The sequence below is a fragment of the Cyclopterus lumpus genome, chromosome 22 (genome assembly GCF_009769545.1).
Source record: "Cyclopterus lumpus isolate fCycLum1 chromosome 22, fCycLum1.pri, whole genome shotgun sequence".
NCBI lineage: Eukaryota > Metazoa > Chordata > Actinopteri > Perciformes > Cyclopteridae > Cyclopterus > Cyclopterus lumpus.
Genome location: NC_046987.1, coordinates 3,829,771 through 3,857,565, shown reverse-complemented (window position 1 = coordinate 3,857,565; position 27,795 = coordinate 3,829,771). Strand labels below are relative to the sequence as shown.

At 47.9% G+C, this 27,795-nt stretch overlaps 1 protein-coding gene across 4 annotated transcripts in view; it reads right to left on the bottom strand.

The window, feature by feature from the left end:
• Positions 1 to 27,218, bottom strand: part of daam2 (dishevelled associated activator of morphogenesis 2) — a 91,677-nt gene extending 64,459 nt beyond the window's left edge. The window contains exon 1 of one of the 4 annotated variants that reach the window (XM_034525160.1): positions 27,046 to 27,218. The gene's annotated coding sequence lies outside the window, so the exon portion shown is untranslated. Of the gene's footprint in view, positions 1 to 7,714; positions 8,034 to 11,772; positions 11,843 to 27,045 lie in introns of those variants that run through there. The other 3 variants (XM_034525163.1, XM_034525161.1, XM_034525162.1) reach the window with 3 other exon arrangements.
• Positions 27,219 to 27,795: the final 577 nt, after the last annotated feature.

Below are 27,795 nucleotides of genomic sequence, written 5' to 3'. Positions count from 1 at the left end.
GCAGTGTGTTTGAAGAGTCTGGAAAGCGGCAGAGCGGAGAGAGATGAAGGAGGTGAGGGAGGCAGGGATAAAAGGGAGATACTGCTGCCACTTCTCATTCAGCGCACTACTCCATCGCCTCATCCCCAGCGCCGGGAAGTAGGTCAGTGGAGGAGGAGGATGAAGAAGAGGGGGCAGCAGTGAGGAGGGATGTATGGATTCCGATCGAGCTCTCTACACCCAACTAATGCCAAGCAGAGACAGAGAGGCGAAGAAAGTAGGGCAAGTGTGATGTGGCAGGAAATAAAAGAAGCAGCAATAAACCGGTTTGAAACAAATAACAAGTAGAATAGGCGAAGAAATGCACCGCCAAGAAAGAGCTGGATTATTTTAAAGAGGCACTGAATAAAAGATCAGAAGGAAGCCTGTGGCACACTTTTCTTTTCCTTCTTTCTTTCCCCCCTCGCACACACATAGATTCTGGGTCCCACAAATGAGGACCATTCCTCCCGGGGTGCTGGGCCTGGTGGAGGAGGGTTACGTAAGCAGCCAGCACCAGGGATGAAGGAGCAGTGCCACGCTGGCACGGGCACGAACAAGATGCGATGATGCAGGGCAGATTAAGGGATTGACGTTGTTTTGGCAAACTGTCGGCATGCAGCTGGCGAGAGGAGCGCACGTCTGACCGAGCCAAGCCCCGCGTTGGATGTGAGAAGAACCAGGCAACTAGAATCCCTCAAGTTTCAGTCCCAGCTGATCTGGTAGGACCTGTGGTTACTGCGGTACAGCGAGTCTAAGCAGCTTCTCTGTATGAAAGGAGCGGAACCCGATCTCAGAGAATTTATGGATTCACGTTGTTATAACAAAGAAAACGATTGTCCAACAATGTAACACAGAGTTCATGATCGAAAGCCATTTCCCTCGTGCGTAAGCAATTGGAAGCCTGCAAGAGGAAGGTTGGACTCCACAACAACGAAAACTATTACATAAAAGGCAATTTCACAATGTAAATCCAATGATTGGCTACCGTCAAAGAAATTCCAGAAATAAATAAGATCATAGGATGAGGTTTTGATCGGAGCTACGCACCGATCTAATATCAGGTTGCCAAAATTGAAGACGGAAGTAACAAGCTTCTTTCTCATCTCTGTTGAGATGCAGTGATCGGGCAGGTGCGAGCGGAGAGTGTAACGTTAGCCGGAGCCAACGAAATGTAAGCAATTTGGTAATATTGTACACCAAAAAAAAAACTAAAACTCAAAATCTGTCAAACAAAAAACAAAAGGAAGTTCAATGGAATTTATTCTCTGTATGCAACACACCGGTATCGGATCGGCACTTTCTCTCGAACCACAAAGGATTGCTGATGTCCTGACGCAGGACGCCAACATGGAGGGACATGTGAACACATGTGTACATGCACCAAACGGATCTTCATGGGGTTGTGTTGGGACAGGTCTGTATGCCCTTTTATTTCAGGGCTGTCACGGCTGTGCACTGGCTGTGTAGGAATTGCATGTGGAAGTGAACCTGAAGTCATGAAGTAGCTATTCAACCCAGTCATTGGACACATTGAGGCTCTGCCACTCTTTGCGTGTTGTTGCCCCAGACATGCCCTCGTCTGTCTGTCTGTCTGTCTGTCTGTCTGTCTGTCTGTCTGTCTGTCCAATGACTAATGGGCCTAGCCAATTCTATCCCCCTCCTACCCTCCCCCTCCAAAGCCACTGGCTGCAAGCCAAACCACCTGGGACACTGAAAACCCATTCTCCCATGAACCCCATTGGATCTGGGGCCCACCCAGTCCCTGCTGCTGTCCATCAATGATCAAATGAATGTAAACACAACACGTGCACTGCACACTGCGCGCGTCGCGACCGGCATTCCTGAGACGTGACATCGCCCCTCTATCCCAGCGCAGGTCTCCGCGGTCGGTAGCCAATTTCAACTGACAAATGACCGTAGCGGACCGAGGAGGTACTGCCGTTATTTCACGGTACATTTGCATGCAATGCATTCCTGCACTCGTCCTGAAAGCTGAAAGCACACAGAAGGCCGGGCTCTTTCATAAGAGTCTGTACAGCGAGGGGCTTTCTCATGTAGACCTGGACAATGGGCCAGAGGATTTGGTTTGGACATCACTGCTGGGGCCTGACAGGGTAGGCTAATGCAGACTGCCGGATGGCTCCTTTAGCCTGAGCAACTTTCAATTTCCTCCCCGAGCTCTGGGGCACATGCGTATCTGATCTTCAAGGGGACAGCTATTTTTAGCCATGACAGCATGGTCTCTCTTTAAAACATTCTCGTGCCTCTATGATTGGCACGGCCAACTAATTGAAGATAATTCATTTTAGATGTGAAGTACGCATTCTTTTCAATATAACTTCTGTCGGGATAATAATATGAACTAAATGTTTGCTTAAACTGTAGGTATGCCTGTCACAACCACTATATATATATATATATATATATATATATATATATATATATATATATATATAGTAAAATTGGGTTATTGTATTGTATTGTATGGTGCCATTATATTATCATTATAACATGTTTTCTGGGACAATATATTGTCCAACAAAATCAACAATAGTGACAGGCCTTCTTTAGGGGAGGCAGTTACTGACAGAAATCATGAGGACCATGCTTCGGCTACATCCACAGACAGGATTTCAGGCAGCTTTTGAGGAGGGCCGTCTGGCTCTTATGCCTACGTGCATCGTCCAGGAAAAGAGCCCTGAATCAGATGATCAGAACCCACCCTTCCTTCCCTTCACCCCCCCCCCCCCCCCCCCCCACACACACACAAAACTCCTTTTAACCATCCCTCCAAATCTCCCTGATTCCTTTGCTTCACTTCCTTTCTGCCCTTCAATCAGATAGTGGAGGCTTTTAGGATGAGACAGCTGAAAACCTATGCAGCTGTTGTGCCTCCAGACGGAGTGGCTGGGAAAACAACATGACAATGGACTTCAAGCACACAGTTTCAAACTTGTCTCACTGGATATGACACACTTAGAACCAGAGCAACAGAACAATGTCAAGGAGGTGAGGTTGAGGCAGTTCCATGGTGCTGTCACGCAGTGGAGCTTCACTGTGCGGAACTTAAGGAAGAAATGAACAAGTCAAAAGTAGCTCCGTTCAAATTGACCGCAACCGCAATTATTATTAATTACTTGAATACCTCGTGGTTAATACTGCTGCTTAAATATAGCCAGACTGTCTCCGGGGCAAATGCAATCACGTTTGGACGGAGAGGCATTTTTCATTTTCTTTTGTTTACAAACAGATCTTGTCAGCCAGCCAATGCAAGGACAGTGTAATTACATGTAACCGCCCCAGGTTTGCAAAGCGGCCACCGATCTTGTGGCAATGGCAATTGTTATCAAATGTTTTTCATATCCGTCTACCGTCAATTGATCGCCCATTGCTGTAAACTGGTTATTCTAGAAAAGCTGTCCAAACTGTCCATATTGTGTCGTCTCCAATGGAGCACTTCATTTATAACAGCGAGATCTCCACCACCACCTATCCGTGGCAGTCTTTCAACATCACATCATAAACTCTTAAACTGTCCACTCTTTCCCTGCCAACATTTGAGAATTCTCTGAGGTCTTATTGGCCTTCTAGCCTCATTCAAAACAAATGCATAAGCGCAGTTGGCTTTAACGGGGCCACAAGGCACAATAACCCACCTCACCCATAAAGAGGAAATGCCTCAGTGGTTTACACTGGAAAAATTAGAGGGGGGTGGAGGGGGGGAGATGTTTCCAATCCTCCGGGGATGTCATTAATAGCCATTTCATTTAGCTTAATTCATTTTAAAAAAGGGGAAAAGAAGACATTTTCCCGATGTGAGGAGCAGACCACATGAAGTACCATGGGGTTGTTACAACTGGGCCCCCATATTGACTTTTTGCTTTGATCAAAACAAAACTGAGCGGCTCCATACAGCAGTGGAGCGGCCTCGAGTTGCCAGCCAGTTGCAGTTTGAAGCAAATTATTAGAAACATGTTAAACCCCTATATAGAAGCCGCGGACCACAGACATGAGTTACACGAACAAAAATTGAAATCAGAAACCATGCAGAAGCAGACGGCTGAGGAGAATTTAACGACGAAGCAAGCAGAGTTTGCAGACGCACATTTTTGGGCGGCCTGACGGGACAAAAAGCCCTTTCTTGCGAGACACGTCAGCTTGTGTTGCAGCCCTTGTATTCAAAAGGTCATCCACATGTTGCACAAGGAAAGTCCACCAGTTGCTGTGTGGGACTCTTAACGCAGATGTTCTGTTGGCTCAGGAAGAAGGTTGAGATAATGGGGGAGACAGGCCCACTGCTGACCCACTTCTCCTCTGGCCGACGGGCACATCTCCACGAGTCACATCTGTGCTTATCAAATAGACCGGATCGCTGGGATAACCACGCTATTAATACTGGGAATGAGAAGAAAGTCGGCCATGCCACATTCCACAGGCCCAAACATTCCCACATATTAACGGGCCACGGAATGAAATCCCATACTTGGCATCCCTTTCCCTCGAACACCAAAGTGCAAGCCTGCCGTGTCAAATTATTTTCTTACTTCATACGGGAGCAAAGCCAGTGACGAGCTCCCAGTCCAACTACAGACGTGTTAACATACGTGCTGAAAGAAATGGCTCGAGTGCAAAAAGGTGGTTCATCTCAAGAGGGACGAGATGCTGGACTTCCCAGAGACTCCATGTTCTTTAAAACACCCCAGAGGCTTGACCCTGTCCATCAGTACCATGCACTTATCCAAATTACACAGATGCCTGAGAAGATCCAGCTCCTCTGGGTGCTGAAAGGGGTAATATTCACTGTTACGTTAATCACAAATTAGCAGGGCTGGGTCTCTGTAATTTAAAAAAGGTATCAACCAAAATTACCCAGCACCAAGTGGTACTGAAACGTCACCAGTCAAACGACACCTTGAGTCGCTCCCTTTTGGGCCCAGATCTAGAATAGAATAGAATGGTTTTTCACGCAGCCAATCAGCACAAACGTCCTTCGATTTAATGCGACGCATTATGGGCCCACTACCACAGGAGCCACAACCCACATGTCCAGGACTGCCTGCCTGCACACGCCTCTGTCCAAGCCAGCGGCTAGCAGCTAACGGTGCTAGACGCTAACGATGCTAGAAGCTAACAATGCTAGAAGCTAAAGATGCTTACAGCTAACGGTGCTGAAAGTTCTAACAATGGCAACAGTGCCGACAGTGTTTACGGTGGGTGTTACTGAACTCTGTACAGTAAGTCAACAATAAGCTAGCCAGTGGGACACACACAGCCAGCTTCCATTCACATGATGGGTACTCTGTTGGTATTGGTATCACTTCGAGGGTACTGGTTGTAATTGGCCATTGTCATTTAAACCACACCAAGCCCTACCAATTGGTTTCTATGCTGACGACTACACTTACTGGTTAGCGCAATAGTTTGCACGTGCACCCAGGTTTGAGTAAGTCCATCAACGTCACTGAATGGATTGGGTCAGTCCATATTGTGCATTGTTAAGCTATTAATCTTGCCTGGGCGAGAGGTCAACAGCTGCAGCATAGAGGACAGAGGGCTTCTGGGTAATGTATGGAAGGCTCTTCTGAGACCGTTATAGCTACACATATAGGGAGAGCCCTCCGAAGTGACCAGCACTTTTTTTCTTCTTTTTAAATAGCCTGCGGTAACACCACACTGAATTGAAGCACTGTAAAGAGGAGATATGCTTACACATCATAAGCCCCAGAAAGTGTGTCACTGGCACAAATACAATAGTGGCATTTGACACACACACACACACACACACACACACACACACACACACTCAGTGTGGGGGACTTCCAGTGAAGGAGCGAGAACAACAGCAGCCTTACAGCCCTGAGTTCTGTTCCTCAGACACCATAACCACTCGACTGTAAATACAACAGGATGATAATCCCGCCCCAAAAGATCAGATAGTTGAATTAAAGCAGCTTTACAGACCTCATCTCTTTTTCCTCTCTGTCCCTATTGTAATGAGGAGGTCGTTGAGCCGCCAGTCAGCTGCAGGGCTGAAGTGATAATAATTTTAAAAAACGCCGTTCACCAACTCTTTCTCGCGATCCCTCTAATCCTGGGAGAGCAGTCCATGCATCCATAATGGTCGGTAAAATATGAAAAGCCCCGAGAACGCTGACGGCAGCAGAGTGTGTGTTCGTACGCTATGTGTGAGTTTTCAACATGCGCTAATGCCCCCCCGACGCACTGAATCTTTTAGCGATGTCACTCCGCTCGCCCCCTGGCACGCTTGAGGGGAGGAGGACTTCCGGCAGACTGCAGAATGAGCTTTTAATGTGGTGGAGAAGGATACCATCTTGTTCACAATACAAAAAGACATCAAAGAAAGCACGTGGCCATAAATGAGTTTTGCCTCTGGTTCATCAACCTTCAAAAACGCGAGCCACTGAAAGGAACCGATGACGCTGAATGTTGCAGTGATCAGGTTTGTCTTGTGCCCATTCATACAACCATTATCTCCCAGATCAGCCAAAGCCTTCGAGCAAAATGTTCACAAACGCCGGCGCATCCGTTTTCACAGGTGGAACATTTGGAGGGCCGGCGCACGGAGCGCCACCGCTGTGCTTTCGACACACGCACAGGATTTACGCACAGGAGACAACAGCCTCTCAACTGGGATAGGCAGCGCTTCCACACGGGAAATGAGGCTTCACAATGACTTCCAATTAGGAACCCTGGGAGATGATGTCGGTCTGAGCTGTAGACGGCTTCCCTTGAGGGAAATGTGGAAGGATAGTCTATAAAAAGGCCATTCCAACTTCCCAAGCAAAAGCAGGCCGCATTTAGAGGCATGCAGAAGCCGACTACCCTGGCTCCGTATAGGGTTGAGTTGTTGCTGGGAGGAGATGTACATCATATATGGAATGTCTGGCTGCCAGGCCACCACTCACACCAAAGGGCTGACTGGGTGAATGATGAATGTGTGTGATCAGTCCACGTCTGGGACCCAAAATAGGCCTGTGTCCATTACATAGGACCCTGTCCCATCCTCCCGCAATTCCTGAAATGCCAAACATTTCCCTGGACCAACTTTTTATTTGTATTTTTCATGTGTAAACCGAATGCTCCCCCAGCTCTCAATAATGCTGAACCCTCTTTTCCAAAGAAGACGAAACTCCAAACAACCTGAGCTCAAACTGAATCCAAGACTACCACCAATATGCCAAAAGCCTTGCACATGCAATGCACCAGCGTGCATGGGGGTGAAGCAACAGGCTGTCAACACCGCTGGAGAAGGAGCCCAAACATAAAGACCAACCCAGCTTTTGCTGCCCTTTATGACCTATAAAGCCACCGTAGTAACAAGTACTGTCAAACACAGCCTTTTCCTCCAATCACAAAACACACAAAAAATCATTTTTTTTTTTTCAATCATTTTTTTTTTTCAATCACCTTAGTGGGATTAGTAGCCCTTGTTGCCCACCAGTTTCTTTCTCGCTCAGCTCTGTACTGAGCCTTCTGACAAATGTTTATTTTATTGGCTGCGGTAGCCTGTGTTTTCCTGGCTGGAATGAGCCAGTGGCATGCAGTGCACGGACACACTGGGTTTTGACTTAAAACATTCGGCAGCCTGTCGTGTGTGTGTGTGTGCCGTCTCCTACCGAGTGGAACAGCACCACGGTGTGTCTCGGTTTCAAGATTGAGTTTCCCTACTCACCCACTTCAGATGGGCTGCCCTGAGAGATGGATTGTCCCTGTGTCACGTCACTTGAAAAGGGAAAGCAGGAGCCTTTCAACAGAGCGAGGATATGAGAACGTTTTAAAGCATTCCTGCAGCCTCTGGATGTAGGTCCCTCTTCTTGCCCTCTGGAGTCTGCGTTTCGGGGCCGGATTCCATGCCTTCGCCGAGTCCGACGATGTTTCCCGACCGAAGCTGCTCCGTTTTTGTCTGCTTCCACTCCCTGAGCTGCTGAGCCGAGCCCTGGATTTCAGCTGACTGCGCTAGGAGCTGAGCTGTTGACATTGTCCCCGCTCCCTCTCCCCCTCCCTCTCTTGCTCACTCTCTCTCTCTCTCTCTCTCTCGCTCCGTGTGCGTCTTTAGATCACTCGCCCTGCTTCTCCCTCCCTTTCTGGATTCCGGCTCCAGTGTATGACAGCATCCATGTGGGTGTCAGCGGGGAGAGGGTGATGGACTTTCTGTGAATATAAATGCATTTATGTACAGTACGCATGTGTGTGTCTCCGTGTGTGTGAGAAAGGAAATGACCCTTCCCATCCCATCCCCACCCAGTGCATTCCCTCACCAAGTAGACCAAAAAAAATTTAAAAAAGGCTGTGGATGGGGGGAGATATCACACACACACACGCCCAAAGGAAACCCCTTTTCCTGTATTGTCTTCTCATCGCCAACACACACAGACGCACACAGGCACACCCGAGCGCACACGCAGACATGCCAAATATGGGATTCTCCATTATGGAATTGCCCCTCTGACACAGACAGGAAAAGGCTTTCCCTGAGATCCAATCAGTGTTCATTGAGAAGAAGGTGAGACAGGATGCTTGATTGTGCAAAGTTCTGTTGGTGTTGGCAAGATTACACCATTAGCTAAACCGGGTTGTAACGCGTGGAGGGAAGGGAGGGGGAGGGGGGGGCAGCTGGGGGGCCACGCCACAGATAGGTCTGTGAAGTGTGGTTCAAGTATGTTACTGTGATAGTACAGAGGGTCGTGAGTGCAAACATTGGCGTCATCAACACCAAGACTCCCCAAGACTCCCTTTACACTGGCCAGGACCCCTGCTGGCCCCACATAGTCCCAATCAGCTGGGAAAATCAGCTTGAAAAAAACTCTCCTAAAAGTGCAATAAGTACCACGTTACCAACGTTTACGGCGCAAATCCACTCCTATTCCCATGTTTATGGAAAAATGTCTACAATGTTGGGCAAAGTTGTGGAATGTAACCAAGTACATTCAGTAATTCAGTAAAATGTTTAGGTACATAATCAATTTATGCTTAATCATTTATAAATAGTTTAAGCAGCTCAGATAAGCTCCATCTTTACCAGCACACATTGTTGCATTATTAATTATAATCCAATGACATAATATATTGCCTATTATTCTCAAAGGGCCCATTTTGTATAACATTTTGAAGGTGAGGGATGCTGTAAAGCTCATTGCTGCAGCTGTGCACACTTTGACAAGGTCAGCCAGTTGAGAAGTGTTCAACATTTGTCCGTTCATAATGAAGCTGACAAATCAGACGATGGTGGGCCGCCACAGTCGAGGTAATACATTAGAAACCCTGACGTCAAATCAGCAAGACCTCAAGAGCCACACATTTTTACCTTCACTGCCCAACCCTTTGAGGACGAGGGTCAAATGTCAATTGATCTACTCCCGAGTGTTTTTATCTTCCTCCACACCGCTCGTCTGCTGGTGATTTCTGATCAATACTAAATTCTCCCAGCGTGGCTCCTATGATGTACATATGGATAAGGAGCTGCTGACCAGATTATAGGAAAAGGATTGCCACAACATTAAAACACCTCCGGTAGAAGACAGTCGGAGGGGACAGTTCCACCTGGGGAAGGCCGATACGTTGAGCCTCGGTGACGGCGGTAGACGCAGAGAAAATCAGATACCAGTGCACATAAATACAAAAAGAAAATAAATGTGGAGCCTGTAAAGCAGCATCCGGTCTCAGTGAAACCGCGGCATTTACAATCGCAGGGGGGGGGGGGGGGGGATAATACCATTTGTCATCTTTCTCTAGGGACAGAAGACAGATGACACCAAGCTGCTGGCGGTAGTGCCTGGGTGCATTCCTGAGCGAGCCCAGGGGATGCATCCATTAACCCAGCTCATCTCAATGATGTCCACTCTCCCCCACCGCCTCTTCCTTCTTCTTTCTGTGCAGCGTCACTTTGGCATTCTCTCTCTGGGGTAACATCTCCATCACCAAAACCCAGAGTAGGCAAAGTTCATGCCCCAGCCCAGCTAAGTGCACTTTCAGCTCCCCCCCATATCATCCATTGCAGCCGGGTAAATTACATCCACTAATTGACGCAAATGGAGTGGGCTCGGCATGCTTGCGATAAACATCACGCCCTCTTCAAAACAAAAACAAAAAAAAGGTGGGGCTCAAGGAAGCCCCCCCCATAAGTCCATCTGTTCTCCGTCTTGTCTTTTGAGGGTACGTTTGTTTTCACTCGCCTTGGACAGCGTGCATTTTGCAGAACAAAATAAAATAAGAGGTTGCAACTCCACACGGTCACTCCGTGTGCCAGGAAGATGACCGCAGATTGAGGCCTCTACAAAACTTTGGTTTCAGTGAACTAGCACTGCCCCTCGGGGGATTCCTTTCACAACGCAAGTGAGGTCGGCGTACAGCTGGAGTAAATCACAATGGGACTGATGGACTCCACACCTCTGGTGAGGGGGCTTTCCTCTTTGCAGAGCCTGTGAACCTGCCAGTCACCTGTCGGTCAGCTGGGTGAAGCTCCCCGAGACGCTGGTCTAGACCCCGGTCCTGGAAAACTCCACTGAGCCCCAGGCAGCGATCTTTCCCTGAGCTGCAGGAACAATCCCAGTCTGGCTAACGAGTGCTAAACTTGGCCAGAAGGAGCAGTAAAAAGGAATTTGGCACTTGGTGGAGAGTTGGACTAAATAGGCGAGCGGAATATTGGATAAGAAGAAGCGGGTCCCCCCGAGGTGGTCTCCTCCAGGCTCGTAAACCACCCGCCCTCCTTCAGACCTCTCATGCGCTGTCAAACTCGATAACAGGCGAAGAGACGGCGAGCGGAGAGGCCCCCCGAGCGGAGAGGCCCCCGAGCCGAGCGTCTCAGGCTGCGCCGCATTGGCACTCCTCGGCACTCTTTCCACGCTCGTCACTGGAGAGAAGCGGCGCGAGTCCTCCTCCAGAACCGCCGGCTGCAGGAGCCAACGCGGCCAACGGCCGTGCTTTACGACGTGTTGTTTCTGAATGTTTTATTTAGGGTTCCTTCTGGCCGGGCAGCCATTTCTTTCACGCACAGAGATAAATTGCCAGTGAGAAAGATCCCGCCGCCGGGCGAAGCCTGAACTCTTGACAGCATAAACACAAGAGCACATTTTTATACACGGTCTAAATGTATGCTTGCTATAAATCATGATAGCGGGGAACACTATGCAATCCATATTTCAAAAGCCTCTGCAGAAAAGTAGCCTAATGACAGCAAGGACATACAACAGAAATCTATTTGTAGTCACTATGTTCTTATGGTGACATTCCCACATTATTCACACCCTTAAATTACCACTTTCGACCGCTCCGATGCACTTCTTCCTCAACCCTTTGTCCTCTTCCATCACAAATATGTGATAATCCACCTGCTTTTATCCATCTTGATTGAGTAAACAAGCAACGGGATTACCAGTCAGAAAGAGAGAGTGCTTTTTTTGGGGTGTTTTTTTTACATTAGTACTGTGCATCTGAATGGCTCGTTTGTCCCGGAGGCAGACTGGGCAGGGTCAGAGGTCACACAACCGCCTGCTCCCACAGAACCTCTGCTGTCTGCCTGGATATGTGCCAGCTAAATGCGGTCATGTTGAGACAAAGGTCCAACTTTTATGCTGACTGACTCATGACAGCTTCATCGTGGTAACCAATGATGTAACGCCTTCTTCAGGCATTACGGCCAAGCCCCATTAACCTTTGAATAATGTCAGAATAATTTCATTTCATCACAGTGCAACCATTTTCAAAATGCTGTGCGGAAAACGTAAACCATACCTTGGTTCCATTTCTCACTTCTTTTGACCAATCCAGGTGTGCAAGCTGCAAAAAGGAGAATGGAGGCTGAATAGTAATGACGGTAAAACTCAAATGAAAAGATGAAAGGGCCTTTCTCTTTTTACCAGATGCCGCCATTCAAAAGCGAGGTTTATGTATTCCAGTCGCTGTTATATCGCCGATACGGGGACTTCACTCCACTTCCAGCTGTACGACTGACATTACAATTTATCACCATTTCTTACCCCGAGACTAAGTCCTCCATCCAGGTTTCCAGGTGCATGACCGTCCCTTCTTAAAATCCATTCAGAACTATATAAATCAAGACTTTTACATCCCTCAAAAGCATTGCATATGTCCGTGCATGGTGGAGCATGTCTGGGAAGTGGGAATGAAAAGTTGAGTGCATTCACAGGGGGTACCCAGACTCATTCATACCATCACGCCACACACACACTCACAGTATTCATAATAACATCTGGGAGTCATCTGTTCTGCAAAAGGTGGCCACGCTTCCTTCGACCGAGGACGCCGGTGGTCGGAGCATTTGTCGTCCAGCAGGTCAGAGCTTCAAGCAAACCGGCTGGTCCCAGGAAGGTACGGTGATGGCTGATTGCATTATGCGCAGGAAAAAAAAGCCAAGTCAACAAAAAAACAGCCTTATTTACATTTGCATAATGCTGTAACAGCCACTGTGACAAAAAAAGAAAAGAAAAGCTCTTCTCTCCTCTCTCGAAAGATTTGAATCACAAACCAGAGGAAGTGGATTGCCTATAAATAGCCCGCATATTTTATTCTCAAACCCTTTGTTCTGGCCTGACCATAATGGGTGCAACCAACCCAACGAAAGCCAGTTTACTCTAACCGAAGCTGCTGAAAATAAATGACACCGGCCACCGTTTCTTAATCCCCCTCTTTCTCGGCAGATGACGGCCTTTCTGCGTTCTGCACTGAAGCTTCTTATCCCATCTTATGAGCTCTCCAAAGATGACAAACTAATAACAAACACTTCCTGTTTATCCGCATAGAAGGACTGCTGAGGGACAGCCAGTGCAGCTTATCACGTCTTAACGCTGAAGGAAACAAGTACCACTTTACAATAGTGAAAAGGGGGAAACCGTAGCTTTAAGCATTCAACGACATCCCGGCCGCAATCGAACAACTTCAGCACCGCACCCATAAAATAAAATAAAGGATCTCTGCACTCGCCAAACAGCAGGCGACCTTCGACCCATCAGCATCACTCGAGCACACGTGCCTCGTGTTCAGTGCAACCACACAGAGAGTTCGTCTGTCCAGCTGCCTTCTACATGGTGGGAAGGGTCAGACATGTTATTACAATGATTTACGACCCCCTGAAGTTAAGGAGCCCTTTGCCACATCCTGTTCCCGAGCTGAGGAGGGGGCTCATCGAAAAAACAAAAGAGAAGTTACTTAGTGATTTTATCGCGGACTGTCACATGGATTACGCTGTGGTCTGAGTGGAACATACTGTGGCCAAAGGTCGTTTCTGCCAGCTGGGTCAGGACTTTGGCTGATAACTGCAGGAAGATATCAGATATATATGATGGACACAAGCATGTGATTACAGATCACACCCAAGCTAGATGTGTCCCTCCGCTGCCTCCCGCCTGTGTCACAGAGATAGAAGCAGAACAATCCACCATGCCTAATTCATACATTAATTACAGTTTAGTACAACCGGGATCATATTTGAGTAGTTAAAGTCATCTTTGCCGCCGGCATTTATAAATATATATCTATATATAGATCCTTTAAGTTGTGTGTGTAAGCAAAAGAGTGAATGTGCTGGTGAGTGTGGGAGCACACAGACATGGATCTCCTTACTGCCGTGTGTGCAAGAGAGACAATGGGGAGGTGGTACCCGCAAGAGGGGTAAGTGATGGTGTTGATTAAAGCCAGCTGAGCCCGGAGGCAGGAGCTCCTGGAGCGGGACACACACACACACACAGCCCTGAAATCCATCTGGCTTCTAAGTGACAGACAGTCCTGAGCACTTTCATTTTCTGCTGCTTAAAACACACACACACACACACACACACACACACACACACACACACACACACACACACACACACACACACACACACACACACACACACACACACACACACACACACACACACACACACACACACACACACACACACACACACACACACACACACACACACACACACACACACACACACACACACACACACACACACACACACACACACACACACACCAGCTGGAATCTCACCACGCTGCTCTGACAAACACACACACAGGTTTGTATTGCTACACTAATGGGGACTTGTAGGCATCACTTTGTCACTGTATTTATTCAAAAACGCACACCGTTGCAGATTCTGTGTGCAGGTTCTGGATGCCAGGCTGAAACTTGGCAGAAGACAGGAGTCTTAAAACAAAACGGTAGTAGTGTGGATGTAGCTGAACCGCCTGTATCCGTGTTCAGAACGTACAGGTAGGCTACTCCAGGAGAACAAACCACACCATCGATGGCTCTCACTTGTATCTGGCTAACTAGCCTGCTATCCTGGATGGAAATAAACTGGAGTTAAACTTTAGCCACGAAGAGTCCGGTGGAGGAGAGGAATCCCCACCTTGAGTGGCCTTCCAATCCCTACATGTTGGTGTTTATGTTGTTCCCCATCTTCCTTGTGATTGCAATACAGACCCAATACCTTTTTATATTCAATACAGGGCTGTTAGAACTTCCTAGTATTAATTCTGTAATAGCTAAAATCCTATCCTATGATTTCTCTAAGACCATCATCCTGGATGTCCTCCTAAAGTGAGATGAGATAGGATTCCAGACTTCAGTCGTTTCTGTAATAAGGGCCCTGCTACGAATAAAAAAGAAGGCACGACCCCGGTAAAACCAATCTGGGTTAATCACATCTGCTCTGGCTGCATACAATCAACACACATTGTTCTGATTACATGCTATTCCAGCTAAATGGCCAGGTCGGGCCTTGAGTCCTTGTCCCATTGCACGCAGCAACAAAAATGTGGGTCAGCATTCTTTTTTCCTCTCCCTGCATCTCGGTTTCCTTCGTAGAACAATGAGTCTGCCTTTTTTTTTGTTCCTCCCGAGACAGTGGCACCGTCGTGAGAACTGGCATTATTATGACCACAGGGCGTGATTATGAAGCTGAACTCGGTGACCTCGCCTCACAAACGCCTATGAACCAGTTCAATAGTCATAAGCATCGATTGTTGGGACCGGGATGAAAGGAAAAAGGGAGCCGGTCGATGAGAGGACCCGAGGGAACGGCTCGACGTCGACTTCATGCTCGTCCTCCGTCAACAGCCTACTTTGAGCGACACTGCGGACACAAATGGCTTCCTCAGCTTTGGGCCAAGTGTTCTACATTCACCGGAGACAACGGGGAGAAAGGGAAGCCAAGCTGGAGAGAGGTGGTCTGCAACGGTTTGTCCAAAGTGGAACACCACAGCTCAAAATAATCTACCTTGAAAAATGTGCTGACAGTTGATATACTGTTATATTGGAAGTCTTTCAGTGTATTCTAATGAAACACACACATAAAAAAATGGAAGAGAAGGGTTATGGTTGGAGAAGATAAGTCACTTAACCAGTAGCCAAATGCATCAGGCAGATTTATGATCGCCGTCTGCTTTAACACTTGGTCCGCTGTGTTCCAAGTGAGTCAACGACAGAACGGATCACAGCGGGGCTTCTTCCCTCCATTCTGCTCCACGGGGCCAGACCAGCGGGCAGCAGATCCCTTTCCTCTTCCTCGAGCTCCTGGATGGAATGTCAGGAAGGCAAGGCGGTGACGGGTGGGTGGGGCGAGCGCGTTCATCTGTGCGTGCTACATGAGAGCGTATGCTACGTTGTGGCTGCTTCATGGAAGACATATATATATTTTGTTGTCCTATGATAAAGACACAAGACTATTCATCCTGCAGATTTCCTGCAACATTTGAAAGTCAAAACACGTCCATCTGGTGCACCTCACGACTTTTCATTCTCTTCCCAGAAAACAAGCGTGAGCCGTCCGGACCTAAAAGATGTCGTTTTATCTCTGACTTGAACAAAAAGGTAGGAAAGTACCGGAGAGAAAGACGGCTTCTGTTGCTCCTGCTCCCCACTGAGGGGTGCGAGATAAAGAATGCACAAGCTTTCCTGCCTCGCGGCGCTGCGTTTCCACAAACATCGCCCGGTTTATGTACCGAGGTCCGTCGCCAAGGCAACCTGGCAGCGAATCGGGGGCCAGCACAAGAGCGGTGGAAGGAAGGGGACGAGCGAGAGAGGCTGGGAACAGGCTCAGAGCAATGCTGTTTTGTTTTGTTTTTTTAAAGCAAGATGATCCAGATACCGTGAATATATAAAATATCCTCCTGCTTTAACTCTTTTCAATTTGGAGTATGTAGATGCTGCTGTTACTGTGTTGCAACCATACTTTATACTGAATTGACTTGACAGGAGGTCCAAAGTACAAGCGTTCACTGGAGTCCACTGGAAAATCTCATTTAATTCTCATGGACTAATTGGATTTGCGCTGATTATTTCAGCAGTATTTCATCAAGGCCTTTAACTTGATAAACACGGCTCAACGTCTGTGCAAAGTTCCACTCCTCTCTCGCTCTGGCTCTCCGACAACCTCTTCATAAAAAAGGATCCCATCTATTTTAAAGCTCGTCCCCGTGCCGTTGTAATAGCCCCAATCACTCTGGCAATGAATTGTGCATTTAAGGGTTTTTGTTTGTCAGCGCAGCAGGACGGCGGACGCATGCATTGGTTGATACAGCGGCATTAAAATGTCTGCACCGAGGGTCCAATCTGTCTGCCTAATACCTCTAATCCCACCCCCCATTCACTCCCTCCCGGCACTAGCATCAATCCCAGTAGATGTGGTCAAGGGCAAGGTTACAGTCGGGTAGGATCACTGCCACTCCGGTGACCCCTACTCCCCCCACTCGCCCTTATCCTCTTCCCATCTCTCTCTCTGCCGATCACAAATGTCTATCAGCCTCCGCACGCTTCGCGGCACAGCTTATCCCCGCGGCTGCTGGACTATGTTAAGGTAGGGGGGTGGGGGTGGGGGTGGGGGTGGGGGGGGGGGGGGGGGGGTTGTGATGATGCGGGGGGACTGGTCTTCTAAAAAGCCATTTGCTAGATGGATTACTGCCCGAAGAAACATTGCAGGCTCCGATGCTGCTGCATGAAAATGGGCAGCTAGAGGAAATCGGCCGGACAATTCCTGCGCGGCTGAAACCGTCGGATTGTTTGGCGCACAGACAGCAATGGAGTGATGAAGAGATACTTCATCACTCCATTGCTGACAGGACGGACCTTTTAACAGCACAGCCACACATTCTTGTAGAGCTTTTAGCTTCCTGGATCCGTATTTCTCCCTATGCTGACACTTGAAAGCCAACCCTGATCCTTTTATCTGCACGCCGGCTTTGAGAACCACGGCCAACATCAGCGGAGATGAGCTAGGCGAGAGCTACCTGACCACAGTTGCAGATGACTGCATGCACGGGGAGTGAATGCACTCTAAATGACTAATGACCACTGGCAGGTCTGTAGACCACTTGCATCACGCACCATCTGGCGTGGTCGGCGATGGCACTTTAAAAACGGGAGGAAGTGGCGCCCCGCTTTGCGTTTCCAGCCCCCGTGTGATCTCACAAGTGCACAAACGAGTTTGCCCGAAACCCATAAACAAATATAAACATCTCCTTATGAAACACAATGCGCGTGGCAACCAAAAAATAACGGTTGCTAGGACCTGGCTAGGTCATTTAAGTTCCCCCTCGCTGGATCCCGGCGTCTGTTTACGCCAGCGCTTCCTGAATGCTGATGGCAGATAGTCCCCTAGTTTACACAAGTGGAAGGAGAGGAAAAACAGCACTGCTCCGAGAGGCTGCTGCAGGATGCAAAGGAGGAAGAGGGAGGGAGTGGGGGATCAGTGTCCCAGTAACCAAGGGAACAACACCAAGGAGGTCACCTGATGTCCACATGTGATATTTACCAGGAGGGAATGATGGAGTGTACATCAGAGGAGTGTGGCAACCATTTTAACAGGCTTCCTCCTCGTCTCCTCTCCATCTGCACAAATGTGAAAAGAACCTGTGTTTTACATCAGTATGGATTAGGGAGAGCGGACCAGAAGAAGAGAGACAGAATTATGGTTCGAGGGGGAAACAGCAACAGCCTGTCAAGAGGCCGAGTGAGCTGTACCGCTTACAGGTGGATAAAGGTAAGGGAGTGGAAGGGAGGGCCTGGTACGAAGAACCCCTCGCCGACGATGAAACTGCGCAAAGGTCTCTGTTTATCACGCGGCACAAGTAAACGCCTCGCCTTTCAACGGGCCATCTGAAGTGCAGCGCAGGCGCCAAAAAGAAAAAAGAACCTGAGCGAGATCAATCTGCCTCTCCGGAGGGATAAAAGCAAAAGGCCCCATTTCAACAAGCCCTCTCCTGAGACAGGCCCCTATTCATGCGGCTTCTGAATGCTTTAGTTGTAACCAACCACACGGTTTGTCACTTGGCGAAAAGGAGTTTTATTTGAAAAGAACTTGCAGGGGATGAAGGATCTATGGCTCGGCTCCACCGTTCAGGCGGAGTTGGTCTGTTTAGCCGCTCAACAAGCAAAGAAAATAAAAAGGAGAAGTTTCTTACCGCTTCTGGATCCTTCAAGTGCATGCGGCCATCCATCTCAAAGCTCAAACACAATGAGAGGACAGTTAGCTCAGATGTTGCATTAGGGGCTGGGAGAGAGCCCGTAGGAAGACCGTAAAAGTGCCCGTCACATTCGATTCTACTTAAGAGCTTTGAACTGCGCCATAAAGTCATTACATGATTGGAAATGCATGCATGGGAAGCTGCAAGAGCCAAATTTAGTAATCCAAAAGTCTTAGCAAGAATTACGACTGTGTTGAGCTTAAGAAATGTTTTACTGCTCGCTACCGGCTCCTTGGTTTGAAACAAAGTGAGATCACCGGGGAGGTTTTGTGTTCAAAGCATGCGTTTTCTTCCTCGGGTCAAACTATTTATGGTCGCTTGGCTTCCATAACCCCGCAGATGACGATAGGTCAAGAATATTATGACAGATTAGAGGGGTGAACGGGATGCGGCCACATCTTAAATCTTGTTCAGATGCTCCAGCCTTACATCACTGCGATCAAACACATTCGTCACAGCGGCAGAGTGAATTAGAGTTGCCTAAATTGAATGGAGGATGGAGGTGGGAGGCTTGGTTATCTGTCTTATGGTCGGGAAAGAGTTACAAGTCGTTCCTGTGCTGATCCCTGCAGAGTCGAACACAAGCAAGGCATTATGCAATCAAAAGCCCGAGAACGTCTTTCAGGGGAATCCCATGAATCAGATAGTGAAAGTGAAAATAAAAACAGTACCCAATTGTGAAAGTGGACGCAAATCAATGCCAGTGGCTACTGAATGCATTGAAGGGAAAATCTAAATATTTTTAGAAAGACAAAGTTTAATGAGGTAATTCCCTCATTGACATGCTGTACATGAACCAGTGCATTCAGCCTCATTATCAAAACTAGAAACTTTACCCATCTCAGGTTCAATATCCAGCTTTGGAGCAAGGTGCAAGGTAAACGCACCACAGCCTTGCCCATTCAACAACAAAAAAAAACCTGTGTCACATCAACATCTATGTCTCCATCTTAGCCCCCTCTCCCTCTCCCCGTCTCAAGTGATTCATTGGTAGGGAGTGCTTTTTGCCAGGCTTCTTTATTGCTCTGCTGAAAAGCCTGAAGGATCTCCCCCTTCTGAAAAGATAAACTATAAGAGACTATAAGAGAAGGGGGCCTGGTCATACATACAGCTTGGACAAGTCACTTGGGACTACTGCTACCGCTAGGGGCTGTCGGGGGGGGAAGAGGGGCCTCGGAGCGGTGGAGGGGCTCAGCCTCTCTGAGTCTGGAGGACCCCAGGGAAAAAGCCGGTCCAGAGAGCGGGGGACTCTCACGGATAGTCGAGCAACTTTCCCACAATCAAAACACACAAACAGAGCCGCCAAGGGCAGCGAAAAAGGACCCCTGTCCACCGAGGAGACGGAGAGAGGGACTGGAAGAGGAGGGAGATCTGATCGTTACAATAACACAGCCCAAAGGAGTGCATGCCATGCCCTGTCTCTGGTGAAACTGCCCCTTGCGGTGAATGCACGGCCCTGTGAAGGATTTTCAGTGGACTCACCGGCAAGTAACCTTCAGTAGATTTTAGAAACTCGGAGGGCTGGAATGGGCCTCTACCAGATGATTTGGCCAAACCCACACAGTTCATTGGTAAATGACCTCATTAAGGTAATCTGTCTTCAGCACAATCCACCGCTACAAATACCATCTGTTAGGCATTAAATGGGGTGTCAGGCCACTGAGGACATCTGGATCGCTAGCGGGGAGATGAGGCTAATTTAGGGAGGATTTGATCATGGGAAACAAACAATGCAAGATAAAAACTCAAGGCCAAATTATTTGTCCTCAGTTTGGCGAATTGACGTGTAGAATTCTCAGTTTTAAAGAGGAACTGCGTGAACTTTATCGTGAAGGCAAAACAAAGCTACATGACTCCAGATAGATTTTCGAACGGCATTGGCTACCCAACCCGACATGTCAGGATAATTCAATATTAAGCACATACTGACCAGCTCTTTGTAAACACAATCTATTTCCGAGAGGGCAGGTCACAGGTCACCTTTCACCAGGTTTCACTATGTGTTGAGTCTAGGCTCAACAAAAACATAGGGTTGATCTCTGGTACAAAAAGCTGCATCTGTTGCGATCATTTTACACAGATATTTCTCACAATTCCTTATTGCAGACCGACTAAAAACTAAATCCTTTGGGGATACCAGGATGTTACAAAATCAGTACACTGCTGAGGGAGACGACAGCTTTGTGCTTCCAGTCCTCAGTCATGTACCCCACTGTCTTTGACCAAAGCCATTCTTCTTCGGGGGGTTGAGGTCCTTCTCCTGGAAATCTAAAGGTTACATCTTGAGAAAATGTGGCATGTAAGCCTCCTTTCCAGTGGGTCAGCAGGAGTCCTCAAACTTCCTTTTATAGTAGTAACCCCCCGAGCTGGATATCACAGCCATTATAAATAAGAAGCTGGAATGCAGAAGTGGAAAAAATAAACATCCCGGCCGCTCCGTTATCTCCACCCAGCTGTGCCGTTTAGAGGCCAATCCTTGGAGGTGATGTCACGCTGGCATTGCGTTACTGTTAAAATAGGTTTCCTGTAATTTGGTGTGGACACTAATTCATTCAAGGACAGCCAAGCGAACTCTACTAGATGCAGGACCTTGAATTAAAATAATACAACCTTAAAGATTGTATATTGTGGAGAGATTGCGTGTCTTGTTTGATTAGAAAGCAGGGCCAGGTGCTAAATAAATACTGTGAATGTATTAAAATGCTCAAATCAACTAAGATTGAGAGTACACTCTAATTTTTATTCAGAGACTCTGCCTGTAAACAAGGTGTAAGGATTTCAATAAGGTTTTCGATATCACAACTATACAGTGACTGGTAGAAGTGCTGCTAAACTCTGTGTAGTTGACACTCGCAGAGAGTCCCCGACTGCAGGGACGTTGTGAAGATGGCGACCAATCAGATACTGGGCTTTTTCAGGAAGGGTTCTTAAAGAGACATGCCCTAAAACTGAGCATCATAGACAGAGGGTGAATACAGGTAGTTCAGACAGACAGGGTTATTTTTTCTTTCTTTTTTTTAAAATTAAAGCATGCAAACTGAAATTTCTTAAAGCAGCAACTGCAATTAATAACAAATGCCCCATGGCGAAGCCATCAGTTAGTTAACTCACATTCACACACACCCACACACACATTGATTTGAATGTGAATACAGGAATCCGTGGATGAGTGCAGGTGGTCATTAGTGGTTCAAACACCAGTGTTTAGTTATGTCCACTGGATGGTTTGTACAGACCACAAGGTCAAAACAGAACATCCAAGAAACCAACATTTTGTTTGAAGTAAAGGTCAACCGCTAGATTTTTAAAAGGCAGATAATAACGTTAGATTTGAGCATAAAAAAAAGCCAAATTCCGACTAATGGGCCGATAACAGGAGTTGATCACATGCACACAGAAATGATAAAATATGGCCCAAAGTTGTGCTTAGCGTAAACTTACAGATAGCCAATTCAGCTAAACAGACAGCATGCTTTCAGCATAATTTACCAATTTAGCTCTTTCATAAAGTTAACTTTCATTAATATATATAATCAGTTAAACATTGACTTCATGCATGGAGCTTTGTATAATGGTGATTTTCATCCCTGTGCAGCCATCAGCTGGATGAGCCAATAACAATGGTCCAATTGGCATCAACAATTGTCCAAACCGATTAAATCGGCCCACCTCTCGTTTTTAAGGGCCCTTAAATGGGTGAACCTCAAGGTGGTAGGATCATGTTGGATTGGGGTTTTGAGGAGTACCAAAGAGCAAGGGCAGACGAAGGACCATCTCAAGGTGCCGCCTCTCAGGCTAATTTCAGAGGCAAAGTGAGTCGGAGATGCAGAGGTGCGAGGGAAACCTGCAGCCGAGAGAATCCGGGGGACTGACGCACTGGAGGTTTGAGAAACGATTCCATATGTGCTCCAGATCCCATGTGAAAGAGCTGCTTTGTGCTCAGCGAGGTAGCACGCGCACAGGTCCCGAATGGGACCCCCGCCCCCCACCCTTCCAACCACTGACAAAACCTATCTGGGCCTTTCCCGGTAGCTCGGGGTAATATTAGCCAAGCGTAGGGGGGTGGGGCAGGAGCAAGGGGTTCGGATGCCCGAGTCTCAACCCTCAGTCCGGCAGTGTATTTTGACGGGGGCTAATTGCCTGTGACTACATGGAGACAGGGAGCGAAACAACCAAAGCATTGAGTTAGTTGTCTGGGGGGGTTGAAGGGAGGGCAGGCAGGGTAAAGGGGACCACGGTTGTGAACGAGGAGGGGGAGGGGGAGGGCGGAGGCAGCGAGATGTCAGGAAGTGAAGACATATTAGGCTATTCTCAACCTCCATTACCCCAAGTGCTAAATCATTCCCAGTGATGGGGGGAATAATTCCTCGAGACACCGAAGAGGCAATCGTACACGAGCACCTGCTCCCCCGTGTACAGCCCTGATATGACTGAAGAACCAGTCATGCGGCCATCGCTCACACTAATGCTAAATATTACCACCACTGTGGCCACGAGCTTCCTTCTGTGGATGAAAAACAATGCACGGAAACCGAGACTTGAAATCGCCTCTAATTTATACCAGGGGTGGAAGCGTGTCTAATCACGTAGTCAAGGCGGCGAGCTACGGTTTCCAAAAACACCAGAGCGGCGTGAGAGCACACGAGCCGAGCGAACACTGACACATTGTGCAGAGCTGCAGGAACAGAACCTGAAGCGTCTGGTCTATGATAAAGTATCTGGGCTATGATAAAGTATCTGGGCTATGATAAAGTATCTGGGCTTTATGAGATTTTAACCACGCGATTATGTAACTTCTTTCTTTCTTTTTTTTACATTTGGAGCGAGTGGGTGTGTGTGGTGAGACAGACAGGAAATTAGACTATAGGGACAGATTGAGGAGAAAAGGAAAAAGGAGAAGGAGGGGAGGCAGAAGAATGCAAATGTCTCGCACTGTTTTGTTTAATAGATCCCAGTGGACAAGAGGTTTCCTCCTTCAAGAGGCATGACCCATTGGACATTGTTTGTTTTTTTTCTCCATGCAATTAGGGTGAATAGGTTCACAGTTGCATATCTTTTCATACACACCACAATAAGTAGAGCACAGAGTGATGCGAAGAGCAGAACAAGAAAAGTAAATCCAGGAGATATATAGATTATTGAGGTGAGGTGCCAGCTAAATGTACATCAAGATCGTATCCGCGCTGCTGCACAGTTGGATAAGCCTCATCCTGATCTGATGCCAGGGGTATCCTCTCCGATTCAGGTTCCTCTCAGCCTCGCTACTGTGCAGGAGAACCAGACCAGAGGCCAATGCCAACACCCATCAGCAAAGCCCTGCACAAGGAGCCCCTGAGGCCAGGACCTGTTCTAGAAAGAGACGAGATGGGGTGGTTTACTGTCGAATTTCAAGAGAGATATTTCAACCTGAGATAAGCATGTCCAAATCTGTATTTAACCAAGCGTCCCCAATAAAGACGTGTCATAAAAGGTGTCAGAACCACTTGTGATTTAGGATTGGGAGGAGAAGAAGGGGCGGGGTAGAGGGGTTGGGGGAGGCAACGCTGTGTCTGGTACAGGATTATGCCCACGCAGCTAATTACTCCCAGACTCCTTCGCACTGCGCCAGAAGCTCTGCACGGATAGAGTTGCTGTCCACGGCACAGGCAGCAGAGTGGGTTGGAGCGGGGGCCGGGCTTGTGCGATCACCGGGGACGCTCTGTGAGTCGGCGATGGGTCTAGAAGCAAAAAGGAGTGCTGGCCAACTTCTTAGGATGAAACTTTTATGGGGCCCGACTGCCACCTGCTTGGAACGCCCGTTGACGAACTGCAATGGTGCTTTCACTGTGAACCGTGTGTGAAACACCTATTTATTAATAGTCACATTTGGACCGCTTACACTCTAAATCCTGAGTGCCTCTGACAGATTGCACAACGAATCAGCGGCTTGGCTACAGTGTGTTTACAGTGAAAGGCTGCAGAAAAGATGCCCAAGATCTGAGCGGCGTAGCCCCAGCTCCCCCATCCTGCCCAGCACGCCAGATTCTCACCTTACGTCCCCAACGGGCAATAGCGGCTTGCCAACCAAAACATCTGGCCAAGCAAGTCAACATCTGCCTCGGTGGCTGGTTGGTACAATGCCCCCCCCCCCCCCCCCCCCCCCTCCTCCTGTCTCTCCCCTGGCGGCCTCCCAGTTTTTCCCGTAGCAGAGGAGCTTCGATTGGACGCACAGCCGCGAAACCTGGTGACACACACGTAGCCGCCCTGAGCTGAGCGTGGCTTCCAGTCACCGACCAAAACCAACCACCGACAGCTCCACTACGTCTTCCTTCCGTTCGGTCAGCAGGCCCGGCGGCCTCATTGCTTTCGGATGTCGCGCCCATATTTTTTCTTCCCTCCCTCCCTTTCTGAGAGCATGCAGGTCGCCCGGACAAGGGGATCACACGCCGTGATCAAAACAGGGGGGACCTAAAAAAACAGCTGCATTGGCTTCAGAATGAAACAGACAAATATCCACTGTTTTACATGTGAATATTATGATTTTGCATGCGTGAGGCTGAACCTGTGAAAAACGCTTAAAGCGCATTAAAAGCTCAGTGGATTGCAGTTCCGCTTAGAGACATACAGACGCCTGTAGCGCGGGGCTTTGCACGAAATCCATCCATTGCTGCTGTCCATTAACACAAGTCTGCGGGGTTCACTGGGCAGCCCACTGAAGCCTGTAAAGTATGTGCATTAGACATTGTTGAGAAGTCCTTCAGCAGCCTTACATGGACAAATCCTGCAAGTCACTTACCCCCAATGGGTTAGCATAATTCAAATGTCATTTCCACGTCATAATCCCATTCCGATCCTCTCACCCATAATCATCATTTGTATTTTTCTTTTTCTTGTATTCTTATTTCTCTGAACTATGGCCAAAAAAAACAGTTTGTGATCACTGTACTGTGGCTTGACTCTCCCAGGCAGCACAGTCTTGATCCAATAGGAGGAATGTAACAGATGCTAGGTTGGCAAAGCTGTGTGTGTGTGTGTGTGTGTGTGTGTATGTGTGTGGAGGAAGGGATGATCTCTGTGCCGAGCATGGTGCTGTGCTTGTAAAGCCTCAACAACTGACCGAGAGAAGCCAATGCTGCATCACTGCCAGATGTTCAGTCGGATTAAATGCCATCCTATAAACTCACAGGCAGTGTGGGCTTTAAGAGGTATGGATGCCCCCCTCCCTCACCCAGGTGTCAAAGCATTTCCCTCCCCCCCCCCACACTCGATTACAAACGAAGAATGTGTTTTATTCCCAACAAAACTAAATGAATATGACGCAACTGGAAACCTTGAGCCTTTACCGGTCAGATTGTCCAGGTCAGGTTTTATTTATAATTTTTTCATTTAAAGAGGGCCGAGGAGACACCTGTTTTCTGTTACAGAGAGAAATATTTGGACATGTCTGATGGTGTCTGGGTGGAAACCTGAAAGGCTGCTGGGCCCACATTTAGCTCAAGAGGGATCGCTGATCGCTGCAAGAAGAGTCATCGCAAGTCATTCGTCCTGGAGTCTGAAGAAAATAGATTTTTTTTAAAGAAAATAATCTCCAGAGAGCTGACATAACTCCTGCTTCATTTCCATTTATACGTGTGTGTGCGCGTGTGCATGTATGTATGTATGTATGTATGTATGTATGTATGTATGTATGTATGTATGTATGTATGTATATATATATATATATATATATATATATATATATATATATATATATATATATATATATATATATATATATATACACACATATATATATACATACATACACACACATATACATACATACTCTCTCAAACAGAAATGATTTGATTCGAACACCCACACTTCGTTATGAGTAGACGTTTTTGCAGCCTGGCAGTCGGGCGCTGCGATGACGGAGCAGCCGAGGTGACGCAGCGCCCTCTTTGGATGGTCCGGGGAACTAAACCTACAGTCTGGCACGGTGAGCGCGCGCGGCCGCCTCATATTCATAATAATAATAATGATATCGAGGCAGCACGCGTCGTGCGAAAACAGACTGCAGCGCGGCGTCATAACGCACATCGGTGAAAAGCAGCCCAATAGCCCCGAGAGAGAGAGAGAGAGAGAGAGAGAGAGAAGGTGAAGGCAGGCTGTCATGCGCACAACTGCGTCTAAAGTAAGCAATGTAGATCTAATGGTGGTCGGGGACGCGCAATATTTGACAGGCAAGCAGGTGATATGCAGCCATAAATCATGCCCCCCACCCCGTTAATATGAATATCTATAAGCTTCACGTCAGGTGCTGGATCCTAATTGGCAGGATGAGCAGAACAGCAGCAGCCGAGCCCCACAAGAACACATTTCCACCGTAAATCTCATCAGTCTCATTTCCCGATCCTAACCCCCCACGCAGTCCCACTCAGCGTGCCCATTCCCCCCCCCCCCCCCCAGCCGATGGGTCCCTGAAGGGGGCTCGAGGCACCATCACAAGGCACCCGCTCCCAATTCACGTTGGTTTGTTGTTTTTTTCAGTGCCACTGCACAGCTTACCTCCGGGCTTCGTGGCGGAGAAACGGTGGCTGCTCGGTCTCAATAAATCCCCTTGTCGCTGTCACCGCGCGTGCCACACGACCGGACGGAGTCTCGCGGGCGGGCCGAACGCAACAAGAGAGCCGATGCCCAGCTCCTACCGCGCGAGGCTGTTCACGCGCAGCCGAATGATAGCGCGGAGCGAAGGGACTGACAAGTCCGTCAAACAGCAGGCAGCACCACGCCCCCGCTCTTAAAGCTACCGCGCTCCGTGTGTGTGTGTGTGTGTGTGTGTGTGTGTGTGCGTGTGTGCGTGTGTGTGCGTGTGTCTGTGTGTGTGTGTCTGTGTTGAAGCTGAGGATGACTACTGTCATATGTGAAACATTTCATAATTCCATATTATTATATTATTATTTGCATGAGCAATTTGTTGTCTTTTTTATTTCCTGTTTACATTGCTACTGATGAATAAGTAGCCAAGCAGCCAATGACATGTCACTGAGACAGAGGGGAGTCTCACGGGAACCCGAGAAAGTGCTTCCTTCTTCTAAAGCACAGCTCTTCTCAAGTTAAGTGAGGTTGAGTCTTTAGTGAAGGCAAGTCCAGTCCCAAGTTAATTTCCAAGTCCACCAAGTTAAGTCCCAAGTCCAGTCCCAAGTTAAGTCCCAAGTCCACCAAGTTAAGTCCCAAGTCCAGTCCACCAAGTTAAGTCCCAAGTCCAGTCCCAAGTTAAGTCCCAAGTCCAGTCCACCAAGTTAAGTCCCAAGTCCA